General features: G+C 49.2%; 1 long non-coding RNA gene across 1 annotated transcript; it reads right to left on the minus strand.

Moving 5' to 3' along the window:
- Window positions 1-293: 293 nt before the first annotated feature.
- On the minus strand, window positions 294-6,422 carry LOC120638464. Its single transcript, XR_005660135.1, has 3 exons — window positions 6,163-6,422; window positions 763-871; window positions 294-592 (listed from the first exon to the last, which is right to left on the minus strand). It is a non-coding gene; the product is annotated as an uncharacterized LOC120638464 (long non-coding RNA).
- Window positions 6,423-7,461: the final 1,039 nt, after the last annotated feature.

Genomic DNA, 7,461 nt, shown 5'->3' on the forward strand with positions numbered 1-7,461 from the left:
CTCGTAGGTTTGATCCATCTACAGATTTAAGGGCATCAGGTCCTCTCCGGCCCACAATCCAGTCGGCAGGATCTATTCCCGATACAGAGCCCCGGCCTCTGGATCCGGGGCCAGCCTTGGTGCTGAGAGAGAGGAAGCCCTCCCCAGCACCTGACTTGCTCCCATTCTTCATCCTCCCTCTGATCCCTACTTATAACAATGCCTTTGTGTGGGCAGAGAATGGGTCTGTTGTGATATGCTATTTTCCCAAGCCCTTGGTACAGTGCTCTGCACACAGTAAGGGCTCAATAAAAATGATTCAATGAATGAACAGCACCCTCACATCCTAAAGTCAACCGCATGATGCACACACATAGCCCACACCAACCCATCACTTCTAGAGGAGACCGCAGACAGCACCTGGAAATATAATATTTAGTCTCAAGGGAATGGCACTGTTGGATTGTGGGCAAGGTATTATTCCTAGCTCAGTCTCTGGAGAGGGCTGGAGAGAAATCCCGTCGGTATCCACGCTGCACAGTCAATATCCGGAGAACCCAAGAGGTCCATTGTGACCTAATCCATTCTTTGGGCACTCTTTTCCTCATCTCCCCTGTGAACACAAGTGAAGATTTGTCAGAAGAGAGGACCCATATAACCTGAATGGTTTTAGGGTGCACTAGGTAGTGGTTTCTACCATGGCCACTCAGAGCCAACCAAGTCCAGACAAGTCCCTGGGGAAGCTTCCTGTTGGTTCCAGATAGGACTCAGCTAAGGACCCACCTTAGCTCTCTGGTCCTCCTCTGAAGACATGGATAAGAAACCAAGGGGTGAGACTGATGTTTCTTTACTGGTCTTCATCTGTGCACACCTGGAATGGTGGATCCTACACCTAAAATACACTTGGATCAGTTAGAGAACTTTCAGTCCACCCTGCATGTAGCAAACAGTAGCTATTAAATACAATCCAAGGAGACACGGTCCTTTCCCATCAGGAAAGGACAGTCTAGCAGGGGAAACAGACATCTATTGTTAAAAATTGCTTTCTACTGGCAATTTTAATGTTTAAGTGCCTAGCAGGTAAGTATTAATGAATGCCCAAGTCTTTAAGCAATGAGAGCAATCAAGTGGCAGTTTGGGGGAAAAACAGGGTGGAGAGATAAAAGGTTAATCATGCACAGCCTCCTGGAGAAGATGTCATCTCAGAAGATCCTCAAAGAGGGAAGGCAATGGTCTGCTACATGAGAAGGTTGGGGAGGAGTTTGAGGGTCAAAGGAAGAATAAACAAGAGAATAGTGAGAGAGAGAGAGAGAGATACACATGATGAGTAGCTCACCTTTAGAGTGAAGGGTGTGGGCTGAGTCATAGGGGAAGGAGAGAAAGGCTAGGTAGTGGGCAGCTGTGAGACTATCTGTGGGCTAAAGGAGTAGGGAATAATAGGCGAATAGAAGAGAATCCAACCTTGGGGAACACCCACAGGAAGTGTCAAAGGAAGAGCAAGCAAAAAAGACCACGGGGGGCAAGCCAGGAGGGGTGTCAAATGGGGAAATTGAGTACATAGTGTTCATAGGTGACCAGGGTGGTCCTCGGGGTCAGACACAGCTGTGAGGTTGAGAAAAAAACATGACAGAGGAGGAGGAGTCTTAGGTAGTAGTGACAGTATTGATTCAATACTCCTTAAAAGCAGAGCATGTTATTAAGCACTGACAATTGCCCCAGTGACACGAAAAGAGTTGGGGGCACTGGGGGTTTAAGGCAGGAGTTAAAAGCCTAGAACAGATGGTGAAGGCAATAGGCATGGGAGTCACTGAGGGAGGGGAATCAGTGTTGCCGAGCCCTGAGCCGGCAAAGTTAAATTCCTTCTCATGGGCTATGAGACTGTCGAGGTGGTCTTAGTGACTAAATTCCCCCCAAGAGCACTGCGCAGTGAGTGGTCTGATGGTGCTCCTCCAAGTTGAGAAGAAAATGGGTGGTGATGCAAACAATGCAGTTCTCCAAAATTAAGTGTTCCCAGTGTCCTCCATCACCCGCTCCCCCACCCCCCACCCCACGTCGCGCCATCCAGCCAAGTCAGCCTATTGTTCAACAGGCCTGAGAGAACCTATGGTGACAGATGCCATCACTTCTCCATGTTCCCTACCTGCCTTTGGATCCCCACACTTCCAGGCTGGGAAAGGCCTGGATTTCTAGAGCAAGAAGTTTCCAGTGCAATGGCAGACTAAAAAGGGGAGGGTTAGGACCTGCAGTATGCGGGACCAAAACATTTTATACTCCCAACAAAGACTCTGATTGGAGGCTACAGGATTCCAGAAAAGAATGGGGTGGATGGACGGACTAATGGACGGACACACATGCACACAGTCTGGACACTGATAGTCCACTCCCCTGGGAGCAACACACAACAGATAAAGGTCCCTTCTCTAGGAAATAGAAATGTGCAAGGAAGATTCAGTGTGTACTGTTCACTAGTATGCCATACCCTATGCTTCACACTGGACCCCTCTGTGTACTCCAGAGACCCTTCCCCTCCAACTATCTGGCCTGTAGGGCTGGTATTCCCGATTCCAGAGGTACCTAGCGCATTTGTATGTGGGACAGAAAAATCAGTGTCTAGTACAGTGTCTGCATTTTCAGTTCCCCAGCCTGTCAACTTGGCGGTCAATGCAACTTATCCACTGGGCCTCACTGTGACGCTTACCATTAATATCCATTTCCAAAAATCCCCATAACAATTTCTCAGCAGATGATGAAATAGTGACCAGCCCTGCCTTAACTCCGGACAAAGCACCATCTACCTGGCTTCCCCAGAAGCCCGTCAGACACAGAAGAGTCCCTTTCTTTGGCATCTGAGGATGTGCAGGGTGATTGGGAAGGCAGGATTTTGACTCATCTATAGAATTAAGGGGCCCGGGTCTTTGCTCCCACAGTCAAGCCAAAACAGAACCAGCATCTTCCACTGAGCCCCAGACCCATTTTCCAAAACCAGCTTCTGTCAACTATGGCATCCTCTTCCTCATGGTTCTGACTTCCCACCCAGCTAATGCTCCTCCCCACCTCCCCCCAACCCCCATGCATCATTCATTCAATCGTACTTATTGAGTGCTTATTGTGTGCAGAGCACTGTACTAAGCACTTGGAATGTACAATTCGGTAACACATAGAGACAATCCCTGCCCAACAGTGGGCTCACAGTCTCAGCGGGGGAGACAGACAACAAAACAAAACAAGAGGTCAGGCATCAGTGTCCGCCCACCACCTAAAACTCAGCATGTCCAAGACTGAGTTCCTTATCTTCCCTCCCAAACCCTGTCCTCTCCCTGACTTCCCCATCACTATGGATGGCACTACCATTTTCCCGTCTCACGGGCCCGCAACCTAGGTGTCATCCTCGACTCTGCTCCCTCATTCACCCCACACATCCAATCCCTCACCAAAACCTGCCGGTCTCACCTTCACAACTTTGCCAAGATCCACCCTTTCCACTCCAAACTGCTACCTTGCTGGTACTAGCCCTCATAATATCCTGACTGGATTACTGCATCAGCCTCCTCTCTGATCTCCCATTCTCCTGTCCTTCCCTGCTCCAGTCTATTCTTCATTCCACTGCCTGGGTTATCTTTCTACAGAAATGCTCTGGGCATGTCACTCCCCTCCTCAAAAGCCTTCAGTGGTTGCCTATCAACCTTTGCATGAAACAGAAACTCCTCACTCTTGGCTTCAAAGCTCTCCATCACCTGGACCTCTCCTATCTCACCTCCCTTCTCCCTTTCTACACTCTGCTCCTCTGCCGCTACCCTCCTCACGGTGCCTCGTTCTCACCTGTCCCGCCATGCACCCCTGGCCCTCGTCCTACTGCTGACCTGGAATGCCCTCTCTCTTCACATCCACCAAACTAGTTCTCTTCCCCTCTTCAAAGCCCTATGGACAGCTCACCTCCTCCAGGAGGCCTCCCCAGACTGAGCCCTCCCTTCCCCTCCACCCCTCCCCATTCCCCTATTCCCTCCCTCTGCTCTTCCCCTCCCCCATATGTGCATATTTGTATATCATTTATTATTCTATTTATTAATGATGTATTTATTTCTATGATTCTATGTATCTTGATGGTATTGATGCCTGATGACTTGTTTTGTTTTCGGTCTCCCCCGTTTAGACTGTGAGCCTGTTGTTGGGCACGGATTGTCTCTATTTGTTGCCGAATTGTACATTCCAAGCGCTTAGTACAGTGCTCTGCACATACTAAGTGCTCAATAAATACAATTGAATGAATACCATCAAGGTAAAGAGAATCGTAGACATACAAGCATCATTAATGAAATACAGTAATAAATAATATATACAAATATGCACAAGTGCTGGGGGGGTGGGAAGGGGGTAGAGCAGAGGGTGGGAGAAGAGGGAATGGAGATGGGAGGAGGGGCAGAGGGAACGGGATGGCTCAGTCTGGGAAGGCCTCCTGGAGGAGGTGAGCTGTCCATAGGGCTTTGAAGAGGGGAAGAGAGTTAGTTTGGCGGATGTGAGAGGGAGGACATTCCAGGTCAGTGGTAAGACGTGGACCAAAGGTCAACGGCAGAACAGATGAGAACGAGGCACCGTGAGGAGGTTAGTGACAGAGGAGCAGAGCGTATGGGGTGGGCAGTAGACAGAGAGAAGGGAGGTGAGGTAGGAGGGGGCCAGGTGAAAGAGAGCTTTGAAGCCAAGAGTGAGGAGTTTTTGTTTCAAGCGAAAGGCATTCACTACACACACGCCCATACCCCCACACCACCACAACACCTTCCTTTTGAGGTAGCAACACCTTCCCATGGTTCCATCTCAATGGCTGGACAAGTCTGAAAACGGACCAGACTGCCCAAACTACGGAGGGATGATCCTCAAGGTCAGGAAAGTGCACTGAGCTGCCTTTGTACAGCAATTAACATCTAGTCAGAGTCTCCCCTCTGTCATCCAACCCTAACCTATGCACTGCCAGACTTTGAGGCTGAGGGACATCCTGCTGGGTCTCAGAGCTGTCTAGACAAGGAACCAGGAAAAGACTCACTGTCGAGGCCTCCTCTGGCAACACTGGGATCCCGAAGCATCTATCCGAAGGAGGTGGGGTACTATTGGAACTCCACCGCGGGTCCTTGCCAATGCACATCTGACGCCTGGCTTAGTGATCCTGAAGATACGTGTTTCTCAGAGTGCCCTCTATCTAAAGCTGAAGATCACATTTAAATCTCCAGACGCTATTGTCTCCAAGAGGGTCAGAAGTTGGAGAGAAAAGGGTAGGGTTTCAGACTGTTTTTTTGTTTTGTTTTGTTTTAAACAAAGCATTAAGTTTTCCCTCCTCCAAATGACCTTAACACCAGGAGACGTGAAGTCTACAGACCTAAACAATCAGTCGCAAAAATTCTGCCCTACTAATACTTAGCCACCCCCTCCAAATCTGTTAGCCCACGAGGTGCCTGTAGTCCCTGGACTGGAGGTTAAATCCAAACTGAACAAAGTTCAGTTTTGGGTACAATGCTGGCACTCCATGCACACTGTCCACACCTTTGACAACTCAATCTCACTACTCTGCTTTTTAGAGAAGAATGGAGTAGATACACTGATCATCTTACTCCCTGACTCTGGACACTAAACTCCCAAAAGCCTCCGCTGCCAGGCCAAGTCAGATCCCATTTCCAGGGCCTGAGAATTTGTAGGTTGACCCTGCAGAGAGGACTGTGTGTGCAGGGAGGTTTAACCCAGATATAGAATTTAGGGCTGCCTTCTCAGTCCCACAATCAAGTCAGGCAGAACCAGTTCCCTGCACAGAGCCCCAGGCCCTGTTTCCACAATCAGCCTCCATACCTAGAATGGCAGCATTGTCTTAACTATCCTTCCCCAAAGACTTAGCCCCTTTATACATACATACAAATGCGCACACACACAAATCCTTCCCTTCGTGGGGGCAACATGGTCCACAGTTCAATCTCTAACTGGTGGGGCAAGACTAGGGATTGATTTGACTATGCCTATGCTGCAAGGGGATGTTCCTCAAGGCCAAGGACAACACATTCAACAGCATCTGTTTGGACAGAAAGAGCTGGTCAGACTCCACCCTTGGGCCTACTACCCCAAGCTGTGCACTGCGGGGCTTCTGTCCGTGTCTGAATCAGCAAGATATGGAGCCGGCAGGGGTGTGGGCAGAAACTTGGGACTCACCACCAAAAACTCCTCCGGGTGTTTGGAAGAGGAAACTGGAGCATTCCCCTCATGGAAGTTGATTGTTACTGGAGCTTCTCCCACCCATCCTGGTGGAAATCCATATGGGGTGGAGAAAACTGGCCCTGAAAGACACGTGGATTAGTGAGCCTAAGGGGCTGGGTTCCTGCCCTCTGCGGTCCTCATCTGTTACCGAACACCTCAGCCTCCAGGAACATCATTTCTCACAGCTAGAGATAGAGGGGTAAGGAGACAACCTAGTTTTTTGGGTTGATTTTTTTTTTTTTTTTCTGGTGGGGGAGCAGCAGCCTGGTGGTCACAAATACTGACCATCACAGCTAAAGCTGACAGAGCACAGGATTGGGAATAAGAGGACACGAATTCTATTCCCAGCCCTGCCACAAGTCTGCTGGGTGACCATGGTCAAGCCACTTAACTTCTCTGTGCCTCAGTTACCTCATCTGTAAAATGGGGATTAAGACTGTGAGCCCACTGTGGGACAAATTGATTACTTTGTATCTACCCCAGCACAAAGAACAGTGCTTGGAACATAGTAAGCACTTAAATATCATAATCATCATATTATTATAATACTTAACTCTATTAGTACTTAGTAGCCTCCTCCTCAGAACCCCAAAAGGCACTCCATCTCCAGGGACTGGAGATTCAGGACAACTGGACAAGTCCATTTCTAATAGAAAACCTCCTGCTCCACTCTTCCCCACCATACCACTGTTGACTCCCTCAGGCCATCCTACCCTGAACTCTGCAATGCTGTGGTTGGGGATTTGGGACTCCTTTCTGGATTTCAGCCAACAGTAGAAACTCGTGCCACCTTTCTCTCCCCCACTCCCCAAACACACATTCCCCACCACCCCCGAGGCATGCGACTCACTGACAGGCACCCTCTGGGCACAAAGCAGAACCTGGATCTGATGGAAGTGAGGTGTCACTGGAACTTCTCCTCCAGTTCTGAGTGAAACCCACCTGGAATTGTGGAACCTGACCTTAAGACACACAAGGATTAGTGACGGGGTTCCCCCATCCTGCCCTCTGAGGTCCACTTCTGGAGTCAAATCCTTCAGTCTCCAGCAGATTCAGTCTGTTACACAGTTGGAGAGAGGGCTAGGAGATTGCAAACAACGGAGGTTTTATGGTGGGTTGTTTTGTGGGGTTTTTTGCAGACAATTTTCCCACTCCCCCACCAGACACGGAAGCCATCATCAGGAAAAATTAGGTGTGAAGACATACCACACCTAAGCTAACTGCAATATTCTGCCCTATTTATACTCAGTGGCC

Source organism: Ornithorhynchus anatinus, chromosome 6 (genome assembly GCF_004115215.2).
Source record: "Ornithorhynchus anatinus isolate Pmale09 chromosome 6, mOrnAna1.pri.v4, whole genome shotgun sequence".
NCBI lineage: Eukaryota > Metazoa > Chordata > Mammalia > Monotremata > Ornithorhynchidae > Ornithorhynchus > Ornithorhynchus anatinus.